The following is a 15,032-nucleotide window of genomic DNA, read 5'->3' as shown; positions in this document are numbered from 1 at the left end:
AGATGACCCAAACGGTCATATTTCGAAGGGGACCTATAAAAGGCCCCCTTATTCCTCCTTGGGCTGGTTACTACTCACATTCTCTCTCTTCCATTGTTGTTCTTGAGTAGCTTGCTCTATCTCTCAATCCATCCATGATTCTTGCCCCCATTTGAGGGAAAAGAGAGAGGCGATCTAGATCTACATTTCCATCAATCAATATCCTCTCTAAGTGAGGGAAACTCACTAGATCTAGATCGCGGAGTTCTTTGTGTTCTCCTATTTGTTCTTCCTCTCTTATTTCCACAATATATTTTGTAGCTTTGTTGAAGTTCGAGAGAGAAGGATTTGAGTATCTTTGTGGAGTTCTTGTCATTGCATTTGGTGCATCGGTTTGAGTTTTCCATGGTGATTCGTGGAAGTGAAAGCAAGAAAGTTGTTACTCTTGGGTTTTTGTAACCCTAGACGGATTTGAGGCCTTCGTGGCGATTTTTTGGGAGCCTCCAATTAAGTTATGGTTGCATGCTCCAAGCTTTGTGTAAAGTCCGGTTTCCGCCTCGAAGGAAATCTCTTAGTGGAACCGTGACCTAGGCCTTTGTGGTGAGGGTCACCGGAGAATAAGGTGAGGCGCCTTCGTGGCGCTCGATGTGTGTTGTGACTACCACATCTTGGGGTGAGGCCTTTGTGGCGTTGATGTGCATCGAGCAACCACACCTCAAGGTGAGGCCTCTTGTGGCGTTCGGGAGCATTAAGCCACCGCACCTCTCCAACAGAGATTAGCACTCGCAAGAGTGTGAACTTCGGGATAAATAATCGTCTCCCGCGCGCCTCTGTTATCTCTATACCTGAGTTCTTTACTTATGCACTTTACTTTGTGATAGCCATCATGTTTGAAGTTGTATATCTTGCTATCACATAGTTTCTTATATTGCTTAGCATAAGTTGTTGGTGCACATAGGTGAACCATAATATATAGGCTTTGGGCTTGACAAAGTAAACACTAGTTTTATTCCGCATTTGTTAAGCCCATCTCGTAAAAGTTTTAAACCACCTATTCACCCTCCTCTAGGCGACATCCGTGTCCTTTCAACTGCTAGTCCTTTCTGAGTGTATGTAGGTGAAAAATGTTGGATGTTCTTTGCTATTTCATGTTTATGTACAACGGCTGCTGGGCTTGATTTTGTTGTTATTTCAGAGGTAGCTGGGATGGTAGCTACTTCCCCATCAATTTGGAAAAGTCTCAGCCAGTTTGGATGTTTTTCATTCTAGTTTTCCTGTTTGTTCGGTAGAAAACTCTAGTATTTTCCTTCCCTGTAATACTTTGGCTTATTTTCAATGGAATGGAGCTGGGGAGTGATCCTTGTTGATCTAAAAAATGCTTGATTCGAGCGTTTTTTCGTGGTCAGGTTCTAGCAAGCGGAAATATGGGCCCTTCGTGGATAAAGTTACACGAGCATGTACATAAGTTTGCCACTAATCTGCATCATTTTAATCCTTTCCAATCTACAAAACGGTGACACGGTGTGAAATATGATGAACACAAAAAAGATGCATATTGATGTAACGAATCAATTCCCATGAATGTTCCTAGTTTCGTGGAGTATTTGAATGGCAATTTCCTGACCTGTTTGAAACTTTTTTAACCAAATTTAGTCAAATTTGTCGCAACCGTTCACACGTTTCGTAATTCCTTCGAGGAGTAGCTTCATCTCACTGTCGCGCACGACTTTTGTGTTCATAGTTCTCTATTTTAGCATTTGTATATGAGTACATCAACGTCTTTCAAGTATATTGTACGTTGTTGTAGATATACTCATTTACGAATGTGGAAACCAAAAGGAATGTGAAATGGTGAGGTAAAGCTACTTCCCGAAGAAATTTGTTTTATGCTAATTCAGTGGTTTCCTACTTATAAGAGTGGAATTTTGTGGCACTATGTACTAATCTATTTGGTGCCTGACTTTAGTTATTAAGTATACTGCAAATTGACGGATATTCTTGGTGTATGTTTACTGAAATTAATTTACTAATATTTCTGTTTGTCATTATTGGAGTTGGGGAATGTGAGTTGATATCCAAGTTTTGTTTACTGCCATGCATAATGTTGAGCTGGTGAGAGTGACTACCACTAGGTTATGCTTTGCACCATGGTTCCTCTTATTTTGATTATACTTCTACTTTAGTCTTAAAAGAGATAGTTCCTTTGTTTCTGGATTGTGCTGCTACTATTTGATTCTTAGATAGTCCACTCAACTGTTTATTCTGAATTCTGTGTTTATTAGTGGGCAATTTCAGATAGGATCAGTCTGGTAATTCACTAGGAAAAACTGAGAACAGAGTATTTAGTCCTTTGGTGGCTACTAATGTTCTGTTCTTCATCTAACCAACATCTTATTTGCTTGGTTCCCTGCTTTATGTTGGATTCTTTCTACTCTGTACAACATGAGCTTTGCTAAATTTTCTATTATTAATGGGTAGTTGGTGCAAATTTGAAGATTAGAGGTCTATTGTTAATATGTGCATTTTTGAAAAGTACCAGATTCTCATTTTGAATCCGCCCGAAAAATTGGTACTCAGTACAAATTTGAAGATTCAAAGTCAGTTGTTAATGCTTACATTTAGAAACTTTCTTCAAAATGATGACACAATGTGTATCTCTCTTTCTGGGTGGTGAATTTAGATCAAGATCATTCAGATGTCTGTTCTATGTTACAAATTCTAGCTCTTTTAGGTTCTATGGGGCAAGTGTATTACTATTGTGAAAATCTATGTAGGCAAATTCATAGCTTGGTTTGAGCTAAAATCATTGGTACTATTGTGTTTAATTCTCTTTATTTCATTATTGCAGTAACATTTAAATAATTGGTATGTACATATCCAATTGATCAATACTATAGTAAAAACAACTTCAGGCCGCCACATGTATATCGAAGAAGCTGATGGTTCTGCAAGGGTTCTTGCATATGAAAAATACGTCATGTTTACAATTTCTTCTTGAAGATATTTGGCTGCCTTTCTGGCCATATCCAGTTGTTCTACATATCTTTGCACCAACTATACTTCTATTCTTTGCCTCCCAATTTTCTTCATCACATAAAATTGCTGTTAAATTGTATCACTCTGTTTCATAATATAATCCGTTTTAGCTAACTAAAATAGTTTGCTAAAATGGATTAATATTGTGGATTGAAGGTAGTAGCCTTTAGATAGTACATTGATCTACATAAACATACGAAAAAAGATTGCTTAGTCTTCACCTATAGTCATCTATTGGTATAGTGCTCTGGTACAAGTAAGTGAACCCAAGCACGTATATGTAGGATCAAGAAGAACCGTGATAGCAAAATATGCACACACCAAAAGAGACATTTTTTTCGATAAAGGATGCTTTATTACTCAATTTTTTTAAGCATTACACCCAACCAAAAGAGGCATAATTACGTTGTTGTGTCATTACCACTTTATTTGCTTAGATAGTTATCTCTGTTTACTAGAATGTTTCCTTTATGCAAGCAAAAAGAACATAGTAAGGGGTTCTTTTGGTTCTTCGTAGATACACGATGTAGCACTGCAGTTGTAGTGCCCCCCTCGGTACTTCATTAATTCGAGCCTTCAGACTAACATGAGATTAGTTATTACTTAAAGTTTTCAAGTGGACGTACAGAAAAATGTATGTATATTTTTAATCTAAGAAGTCTGTTCAATTGGGAGCTCTTTGAGTGTCACAAAATTTGTTCTTATATTATATATGCTATTTCATTTAGTACATATACTCTCCTTTAGGTATCAAAAAAAATCCTCTCAATGCATAGGAATCTATTCAGTGAAAGGGGATCTCGGGAACTATGTTTTTTTTTCGAAATGGGGTACGTCCCGGCCTCTGCATCGGTTGATGCACACAACCTTTTATTAATCTCGGGAACTATGTGGTGTATTGATGCTGGTTTAGAACAGACCATTTGTAGATACATAGAAACAACTTACTGAATGAGTATGTCATGTAAAGTGTAGAGAACCCTTTTTTGATTTGAGTCCTTAAATTGGATTTTTGGCACTCATTCCTTCGAAGGTTTGCTGATTACGTAGACATGCAATACTCTTATGGCATGGGCTGTATTGTATGGTTATTTTGATGTATCCTGCAACTATGTTAGTAAATTTTGAAAAAGACATTTTTTAAATAGAATATATACTTTTACTAATCACTTGTTCACTATTTGTTTTGCTCATATCTTCAACACTATTTATTTTGATTTGTCTTTTCTATGAATATGGTGATAGGTCCACAAGATCACTTTGGAACACTTAGAATGACTCAATGGGAAAATAGAAGCATGATTACCAGTTTTAGAAGAACAATTGAATGAAATTTCATGGAATTAAAGCACTGCTTAGATATCTCACTTCAGTGATGCCTGAGAGATACCTTCCAAGAGCCAGGAAATCGTTGTTCTACCATCCGATAATTAGGATGATGCCAACATGCACTGAAGAACGGAAAAAACTTAGGTATGATAGCTGCTTTCGGTTGTTTCCTAGGTACTGAATTTAGTAAAATCCATTGTCAACACTAGTAGGAAAAGCCTTATAGGTGAGATCTTAGTTCTGTGGCGCACCAGACAAAAATGCGCCACAGAAAGTTGTTTTCTGGAGCACCAGGCACAGTGCGCCTCAAAAATAGTTTAATTTTATGGCGCACCAAGAATCCATGCGCCACAGAAACTTAGTGGGGCCTACAACCTGCCACCCCCAATCATAGCTTCCACTATTTCTGTGGCGCATAGGATTTCTGTGGCGCACTTGGGCTGGTGCGCCACAGAAATAATTGGTTCAGTGGCGTAGTTGTTCTGGTGCGCCACAGAAATAGTGGACTTATATCATGCCGTACCCCCTCCCCTCTCCCTACCACCGCCTGTACCCCTCTCCCCTCTCCCCTCTCCGATCCCTACCGTCGCGCGCCGCCATGGTGAGCGCTAGCGTCGCCGTCGCCATCGCCGTCGCCTTCCTCCGCGAGGGCCGCATGCCTCCACGCTCCTCCCATCCCCGCCACCTGCAGCACAAGGTGCCGCTACGGCGAGGAGGGGCTGCTGCCGCATCAAGGTGGAGGAGGGGCCAGCGTCGCATCGAGGTGGAGGAGCCGCCGCGTCCTCCTCCTCCTCCACCCCTGCCGTCGTCGTCAACCTCCTCCTCCACCCCTGTCATCGGTGAACTCTCTCCCCTCCCCTCCCTCTTCCTCTCCCGCGCGAGCACAAAGTGCTCGATGAAATGGTCAAATGAACTATTGTTGCTATTGCTCGTGTGTGCATGCTCTAAATGGTCAAATGATCATCATGTGCTAGTGATTTACTTACTGGCTCATTGCTCATGCCTTTTACTTAATGTCTTATGCTATTGCTATGTCTCGATCTGTAGCTTCTCACCATGTATTGGTGACTGCTCATGCTTGTAAAAGCATGCTGGAGGGTTTTGGTGATGTGCCTGATGCTTCCATAGCATCCTGGTATGATTGTTGTTGCCTAATTCAATTATATGAAAAGGTTTTCTTCATTGATGTCAAATAATTGGATGAACTGCTTATGCAGTAATGATTCCTTTGATGTGTTATTGGAGCTTGGATGGAAGCCAACTAGTGTTGGGTACCCTAGCTTTGTATTGAACTCAACTGAGTAATGATAAATTTCTATTTCTTGTTGGCTTGGATGAATTTATGGTTGATGTAACCTCAGCAGTGGTTCACTGGTGTGATTGCTTGTGCTGTGCTGTGACCTCATTAGCTCTTGCTACTGCCACTGGTTGCATCTCATAGTTAGATAATTGGTTCGTTTTGGTGAAAATAGAGATATTCACAGTAGGGAATCATGTAAATGAATGCCACTGTGGTATCCTGTGAAGAAACCGGGAAGTTTCTGATGGTTTAAAAGACTAGGTGATGCTCGGTTATTAAGTTGGCTGTCAAAGTTGGTTTTATCTGGTTAACTTGGATAGGCTATGTGTTCTTTCTTACTTATGCATATCCATCTCTACTGGATTTACTAGCTCAGGCTTGGCCTCTCTCTTGCCAGCATCACTTGGTTACTACCAAAGTGATGAGTAATCCCTTATGGTACCCCAGCTTTGTTTTCAACTCAACTGAGTAATGATAAATTTCTATTTCTTGTTGGCTTTGATGAAAATAGAGATATTCACAGTAGGGGATCATGTAAATGAATGCCACTGTGGTATCCTTTGAAGAAAATGGGAAGTTTCTGATGGTTTTAAAAGGGTAGGTGGTGCTAGGTGATTCAGTTGGCTATCAAGACTTGTCTCATCTGGTTAGTTGGGATATGCTTTGTGTTGTTGCTTGTTTACGCATATCTATCACTTACTGGATTTACTGGTTCTTGATTGGCCTCTCTTTTGCCAGCATCACTTGGTCTATACCAAGTGATGAATAATCCCTTTGGAGCATCTGCTCCATGCTATGTGTGTTTGAGCATCTTGATTTATGTCACCATGGTTGCTGGTTTGGTGGTGTTTTTGTACTTGCCGATGATTAGATGTTTGGTCGATCACTACTCTCGATTTGGGGTGACGCCAGTGAGCCTGATGTGATGGCACAAATATCAATCTCTTGTGCATCCTACCTGGCCTCACTGACGCCATCCCGGAATGTTCATATTTGTTTCGACCAACAATGTATGAGGCATTCCATTTAGTTCATACTAGCTACTTGTCTCTTATTTGAGTTGGCACTTCTTAATTGCATTGGCCGATGATTAGAATGTTTGGTAACTTGTACACTCTGGGATGGGGCCAGTGAGCCTGGTGTGATGGCACAAATATCAATCTCGTGTGCATCCTACCTGGCCTCGCTGACCCCATCCCTGAATGTTAATATTTTTTTCGACCAACAAATTATGAGGCCCTTGTCATTCCATTTGCTTTGGTATTTTCAAAATGCCGATGATTAAAATGCTTGGTCACCGTACACTCGGGGGTGGCGTAAGTGAGCCCGGTAAGATAGCACAAATATCAATCTCTTGTGTATAACACTTGGTCTCACTTACCCCATCCCTGAATGTTAATATTTGTTTTGACCAACAAAGTATGAGGCATATGATATCTAGTTGAGATACCACTTGGCTCTTTATTTCATTTTAGTGCCGATGATTAGAATGTTTGGTCAGCTATACGCCGCACTATACTTTGTAGACGGCCCCCCTTTCCCCGGCCGCCGTTTCGTGAACGAGTCCTTGATGAGACAACAACGCCGACCTGTCTCTCCGGCGCAGAACCACGCCACTCCCAGCCGCCTCCCTTGTGGATGCGTCTCCTGCGCCCTGCGCTCTTCTCCATGGCCGGACCACGATTGGATTCACCGGGGGAATAATGATAATCGCCATCACCACTATCTCATGCTTCTCACATATAGTTTCTGCTCGTTAAATGCCCACGTGTTGTCATGGGGCCACATGAAATCAAAATCAAATGAACAACAATTTGAATGTTTATAATCTGTATGCCAGTCAAATCCAAATGTCATAGATTTCTTGATTGACATGTATTTTTTACCGTGCAATAGTGAAAATAGTAGAACATGCATTTTAAACTTGTATTAATGAAAACTAGAGACTGTCCAAATTTCCTAACCCATCATTAGGTTCGTGCAGGGCGAAAGGTGGGACAATGTATGATTTTGGGTGCAAACACTCACCCTTTCATTAATATATTAGGTATATCAATAGGTATTAGGTGAGAACCAACCTGTGGCTGGATAGTTAGGAGGGCAGTGGACACCCAACCCACCAGAGTTCAAATCCCAGATTTGACACTTTATGTCTCATAAAGGCGGAATATTCTTCAGTGGGAGGCGACGTTCCCGTCGACAGCGAGGCGCCTGTGGTGACTTCGTCAATCTCAAGACCCGCCGGATCAATTCTTCGACGCAGTCTCTTGGAGGTGCTCATAGAGGTAGGATGTGCGTGTATTTATAGGGATGAGTGTGTGAGCATCTTTATTGTACCGTGTTTCGCAAAAAAAAAGGTATTAGGTAAAAATAAATATTTATGTGTATAACATAACATAGTACAAAAATCTACATATGAGAGCTAATCTGAGGTTGAATGACCAGGAGAGTGACTTTACCTCAATAGAGCTCGAAGTCTGGGTTTGACACTTACTATCTCATAAAGACGATTTGGACTCATTCTTTGGAGGCATTCATTGAGGTACGGTGCGTGCGATTGTTGGGGTGAAATGGTGAAAAATTGTATAGACATGTACTCCCTCCGTTCTGAAATAGTCTACATTCTAACTCCAAAATTTGTTCTGAAATACTCTACATTCTAGCTTTTAGTCAACAACAACACTGAAAACGAGGTGGTTTTACTCTTTTTATTGGATGTTGTTATTTTCAACTAGTAAGTTTGCACGTGCAATGCACGTCTCAACTATTACAAATTGCTACTTAAAAACTACAAATCAATCATAATAAAAATTTGCAAATTTCAACTTAAAAACTACAAATGAATTATACTACAATTTTACAATGACAAACTTTTTAGCATGAAAAAGTTTCACTCGAGACTCAAAGAGTGATGACATTCGAGAGGAACCTTCACCTACAGCTTTCTTTATCTTTCATAAGGCGTAGTTCAGATGGAATTTATGGGTGTTCTAATATCAACCGATAATTCTACATATGACACCATAAAATGTTGACAAGAACAACAGCTCAAACAACTGTTGTACTCGAATATTATACAAATGCTAGCATTCATCAACAATGTTTAATCCAATTTGAGCCATCAAAATTGTAAATACATGAATGGAGTGGCTGGAACATCACATATCCTATTGACCGGCATACGCAGACTGGTAATTGGAGGATGGTATTCCTTATGCCTACGCCTTTGGTGTACTCTCGAAAGAAAAAAGAAAAAAAAAGTGTTCTTTCTGTCACATAGAACGGGTGGTCTGCCCGATAATAAAATCTTCTAGTACAACAAATTTCCCGTACGAATATGAAGGCCTCCTGGTCTCTTCATTCCCAATTTTCCATCACCAACTATTCTCCTCGGTGCAACCCTGGTACAGAATTCAAATCATACTAAATTTAGACATAATCTATGGCAAAACATGGATGACAGAAATATATATACTGATGAGTGGTTGATGTAATAAAAGGCTACAATGCTGATGATGTTGGTATCCAGCAAGCCACCAATAAATCAGTTCATATATATGTTATATGCTCGTAATCAATCTGGTAAATCATCTACTAACTGAACCAAGATTGTGAAAGGGGGGAGATGGAAAGCTATCCCAAGTTCAATTGATTAAATATTAGGACATTATATTTAGCAAGTCATTGAAAACGTAATTTCTTTTCAAATAGTCCGAAAGAGTAAATTTTAACTTATCATTGAAGAAAGCAAGAGCCAAACATACATAACACTTTGAACAGAAATGAACACAAAATATGATGCATACCGGACCTACTTAAATTGGCGAATACAGTAGCAACAACACATCATATTTAGACTCCACTCACTCTCGACAACTTCAATTGGCGATTCGTACATGTAGACATATAACAGACAGTAGAAGTGTGACATAAGTGGTCAGCACAAAGAAAAAACATTGGATGACACATACGCCTTAAAGAATATTATTGGGTTTGGATTTTCAGACTCAACTTTTTAGCAGAGAAATCACAAAATATAGTTTGAAAAAAATAGGAAAACATAAGATCAAACTTGGATACAAATGCCAATAGCTATAGTCAATGTTCAACTAATAGGCTAAGCAAAACCAGTTCATCCGAAACGGAAACCCACCTAAGCAAACTACAAAAGCTCTTGGTTAATGGCTGTTTGTCCATGAGAACTATTGATTAATTTGTTAATATCTGCTGCAACCTCAATGAAGGACCCTGGGAGGAGTCCGGGCATGCCGGGCTGAAGCTCCATTACTGCACCTTAGAAGATACGATTGTGTCAAACCAGTGATCATTACAGGGCATGGCCGAAGGCGGTTGTCAAAGCAGGATACAACAATTGTTCTTACACCAGGTCACCAGCCCATCTCAATGCTTCAAGAATATATTTAGCATCAGGGTCAATGGATTCCCATGCCTAGAAAACATTTTTTTTGTAGGGTCCAACATATAATAAGTTGGCTTCAAAGCATTTGGGCTCCAGAGTTTATCTCACCTTTTCAGTTGTACAGTACTGATCAACGTTCGTCAAAGTTTTGAGAATCTGAGCAGCCTGTAGCAGAACTGTCTAAACGGTTACCAAAAGGATCTCCATCACATACCTGGAGATGTTCAGAAATGATAGTATATGCAGCAAAATACTTTTTTAAGAGAGGTTTCAAATGTAAAAAGAAAAGAATGATAGATACAAAAGAGTGAAATTAGTACAGCTTTAGTACATATATCACCGGTTCACCTATCACCAGCGTCCAAATATGCTGAATGAAATTAGTTCCATATAGTCTCTCGACTCTGGATTGTACGGTGGCAGGTAGCTGTGCTCTGTTTTCAGAATACTGCAAGAAACCGAATCAACGTTCCTTCTTCGACATTTCCTGTTTAGCCACACCAGAAACAAGCAAAAGAACCTCATTCATGTTCGAGTAGATAATTTCCAAGGACAAAGCCCACAAAAAACTTGGTAGCATTCCAGTTTCTGGATCCCGATCTAAATTACTGAAAGATGCTCACCATGGCGGGATTGGCCCTGCCCTGTCGTCACAATCCCCGTGTTGCTGTAAATCGATGCGATGTGGCGGCGTGGAGGAGCTCGGGCATGTGGATGCAACCGGACTTGGAGAATATAGTCGCGGTACAGGTGGTAATGGTATGATAAGCAGGAGGTCGTGCGGTGGTCGAACAGAAGCGGGGTTCGCGTCTCCTCGTGGTGCGCGGCGTGGCGGCGTGGTCGCAGAGTGGTGTCAGTGCGGCGTGCAGGCGGCGGCTTCTTAGATGGCTGCAGGCAGGGGGGCAGCATGCGGCAGTGTCGTCTTCGCTGGCGGCAACAGGTGGCGATGCAGGCGGCGGCGGTGTCGTCGTCTTCGCGAGCGGAGCCGTCGGGCTGTCCGGCGACGTGTTGACAGGGAAGCGGCAGAGGCGGCGTGCTCACAAGGCAGCGGCAGAGGCGGCATCTTCGCGGGCGGAGCCATCGGGCAGGCCGGCGGCGGCGGGTGTCTGGAATCTGGATGCGGTGATTCTAAGGTTGAGCAGTTTTCTAGTCGTGCGCTGGGCAGCCCGACGTGGGCGAGGTGTTTGCCTCTCGCGAAAAACTGTTTTAGGCGGAGCGTGGGATGGTGGGCGTCTAACAATGTTTTAGTGCTAATATTAATCGTTGGATTAGATGATTGGACGGTCTAGATGGTTTGGATCTGCCGCTCTGGTTCTTTTAATAGTAGTGGAGATGTAGCTTGGATTGGTTGTTCAAATATCTAAGTAGTACTAATAAATGCACTACTAATTTGTCTCAGTTTTCCTAGAATGTAGACTAAATCAGAACGGAGGGAGTATGTGACTATGTGAGTGTGAACGTATAGATTTTGTAGGGGTGCCACAAATTGTGAAAAAAATCTGAAACCAATTGTCGGTCATTAGGATCTGGAATACTGCAAAATTGGATCCTGGAGTGGAGGGGCTGTGCAAAATTATGTTTCAAAATGGAGAGAATACTTACTTTTAATTGAAGGAAGTAGATACATACGGAGTATATATAACCCCACAAGTTTCAGGTTTTGGACTCATGACCCCCCAGGTCTAAACTGGCATTGTTGGCTTCAGGCTTGTTCTGTCTCTGAGAGTGTGAGTGTCGGATGATCGGTTGCAGTGAACGTATGTGCTGTCAGAGAACGCGCCGATTCCTCTCGGTGCCTGTATGGCTGTATATAGGAGTTCAGTACCATGTGGCCGGTCCGGTTTCAAGCCTCAGCTATTTGGGATACATGTTCTCTTAACATCTTCCTGCCTGTGCGGTCGGTCTTATTTCGTTCTCAGCTTGCCAAGCATGATGCAGTTCCACACACATGCTTCTCATTTCTAGCTAGGCACACCCTGACCAGCTATCTCCAAACCCTGCTATATATGATCGGATTGCATTATTACTGACTGGGGCTGGTGCACCCTTGGTGTGCATGCAGGAAATGCTTGGGACGGTTCCGCGGGATATTCAGAGAGCCACTCTTGCTGGCCTGGTCATTTTTAGTCCACATGTAATGGCGCGTCGATCGTCACTTGGATCTCCCGGCCATGATTTTTTTTCTTCCTCAAATTATTAAGCATGGACTCACAAAGAATTGCTTGCTCCGTTCACTATTATAATACGTTTTAGGTATTTCAATATGTCAAAATAAGTGAACCTACACACAAACACGTCTAGGTACATGCATTTTCGATTTTTTTAAAACATCTGATAATAATCAATATAAGGAGTAGAGTCCCTTTCCTTGGCATTCTCTTGTTGTATGTCACGGTGTATCGGGTGCTCCTTCTAGGGTGTGTTCGGTTTTAGAATTAGGTAGAATGGGACGGAACGATTCCATGCCTAGCAGCCGTTCCTTCGGTTGGATTCAAGGAATGGAACCAACTAGTTCTCCAGAACGGAATATACCCGTGAGATGTGGAAGCAACTCGTTCCACCGAATCGGTCGAATCTGGAGGAATGCCTCGCTAACCGTCCTCGCTAATCATCCCAAGCGAACAGAAAAAAAGCCTGGCCGAACAAATCGGCTACCCTATCTCTATTCTCTCCCTCTCGTCTCATGTACCGCCGCTCTCCCTCTCCCTCTCGTCTGCTACGCCGCCGCTCTCCCTCTCCCTCTCATCACCTGCGCCGCCTCTCTCTCTCTCTCTCTCTCTCTCTCTCTCTCTCTCTCTCTCGTGCGTTGCTGCTCCCCGGTGGGAAGAGGGCCTGGTAGCCGAGGGGAAGGGAGCAGGCAGTCTAGGCGGAGGAGGGGTCGGGCGGGAGTGGCGGAGGAGGGTTCGAAGGGAGTGAAGGTGGAGATACAGGCGCGAGTCGACGATGAAAGCGGGCTAGGCGGCGACAGGCGGAGCGAGCCAGCGGTGAAGGCCTTCTCAGCGACGGCGGCTACTGCACATGTCCCCTGGACATTTTGATTTGGCTAACAACGATTTTTAGATTTGATTTGACCAAAATCCGATTCCATTCCATTCCAAGTTCTTCCCAACCGAACAGAAGACGGAACCATTCCGTTCCTTGTTTTTGTGCGAACCGAACATGAGCACGGAACCGTTCCGTGACGATGGAATGGAACCATTCCATCCCTCCAGGTTCTTGAACCGAACACATCCCTACCCTACACGTCACGAATCGTGAAAATTTCGGAAAGCAATCTACCATGTAGATACACAATGTGATAATCATGTCACAAAAATGAACTCCCTGTAGTACTCTTGTAGATACATTCAAATTAGCGACAAGAAGTATGAAACATAAAGGGTATTCAGTTTGCAATCAAAGAATATAAAATTTACAATACCAGACTAGGAAATTATAAATAATATAAATTCCATTAATTACCACATGCGATGATGTATTAATTTGTCTTACTCAAGACACTAAATAAGGGGCACCCTCTACAGAGGTAACACGTCCACCTCTCTGTCCGCAAGCTGGCTCACGGTGCACGTTCTGTTACATATGGTTGTTTCATTGTACGTAGATACTCGTTAAAGTTTTTTTTGCGGGCTATACTTGTTAAAGTTAACTTTGAGATGCAGCCATAGTTAAACCAAACATCGAAACTATTACCCGATGGCACAATCACTACGGGAGAGACGCCGTGTGCCGACGGCCAGGCCATGTGCCGACGGCCAAATGTCGGGGCCGTCGGCACAGAAGCGTTCGTCGACCGGCGACGGAGCTGACCGTCGGCGCACAGTCACCGTCGGCACACCGCGCGCGACACTGACGGTCACCGTCGGCACCAAATGGACCGTCGGCACAGGAAGCTAGTGCCCGAAGGTCACCGTCGGCACTGTGACGGCCGTCGGTACATGCGCTGACACGGGGGGCCCAGCCGTTAACTGTCACGGAGCCGTCTGCACTGTGCCGATGGTAGCCCTCGGCGCAACGGTGGCCGTCGGCACATAGACTGACAGGTGGGTCTTTCTAATGCTGTGCCGACGGTGACCCTCGGCGCAACGCTGGCCGTCGGCACATAGACTGATATGCATATTTTTGTTTTTCCATTTTTTGCATCAAAGAGATAATTATTACCCATATAATTATTAATCACAATCATTTTTTTTGTTTATTTATTTCTCACTGCTATTTTGGCGAACCCCTTTGCGGGAAACCTATATATATGTATAAGGGCGGTATAGAACCCCTTCGCCAGAAATCGAACCTCGGAGGGGGTGAATGGTCCCAAAACTTGTGTGTGTACACATGGCATGCACAAAAGTGATACATTTAAGAACTTAAGACCCACACACGACACAAAATACTTAAATAACTAGACTTACACACATACCAAAGCGCTTACAAAACTAGACCCACACACGAACCGAAACAGTTAAAGAACTACACCCACACAGAGGAAGCAAAACACTTAAAGAAACTACACCCACACACATGAACCAAAACACTTAAAGAACTAGACCCACACACAGACCAAAGCATTTAAAGAACTACACCCACACACGAACAAAGCACTTAACACTGGGTCGACACATGACCCGCTAGACACACGGACTCGACACACACACATATTAATCAGAGAAGTCGAAATCTTCATCCTCGCTGGGGGTGTCCTCTGAAGCGGTGGTTGTGAGGTTCCACGACCACCGTTCATCATTCTCCCCCCATGTCGACGCCTCTCCTTTGGCGTACTTTGCTTCAACCTCGGCCTTCCTCTGCCGCTTTCCCGCCCTCCTCTCTCTCCTGTACGTCTGCTTCTCCTTCCAGAATGCGCGCGTTGCCTCGACGTCTCCGGGATGGTCTCTGCGCCACTGTGCCATGAACTGCTCGTCCGCCTCGGTGGTATCAATCCGCCGCTGGCCAGCCCTGTACCGCCGCGCTTCA

Source organism: Lolium perenne, chromosome 6 (genome assembly GCF_019359855.2).
Source record: "Lolium perenne isolate Kyuss_39 chromosome 6, Kyuss_2.0, whole genome shotgun sequence".
Classification (NCBI taxonomy): Eukaryota; Viridiplantae; Streptophyta; class Magnoliopsida; order Poales; family Poaceae; genus Lolium; species Lolium perenne.
The sequence above is the reverse complement of the archived record's forward strand: the minus strand, read 5'-3'. Positions refer to the sequence as shown.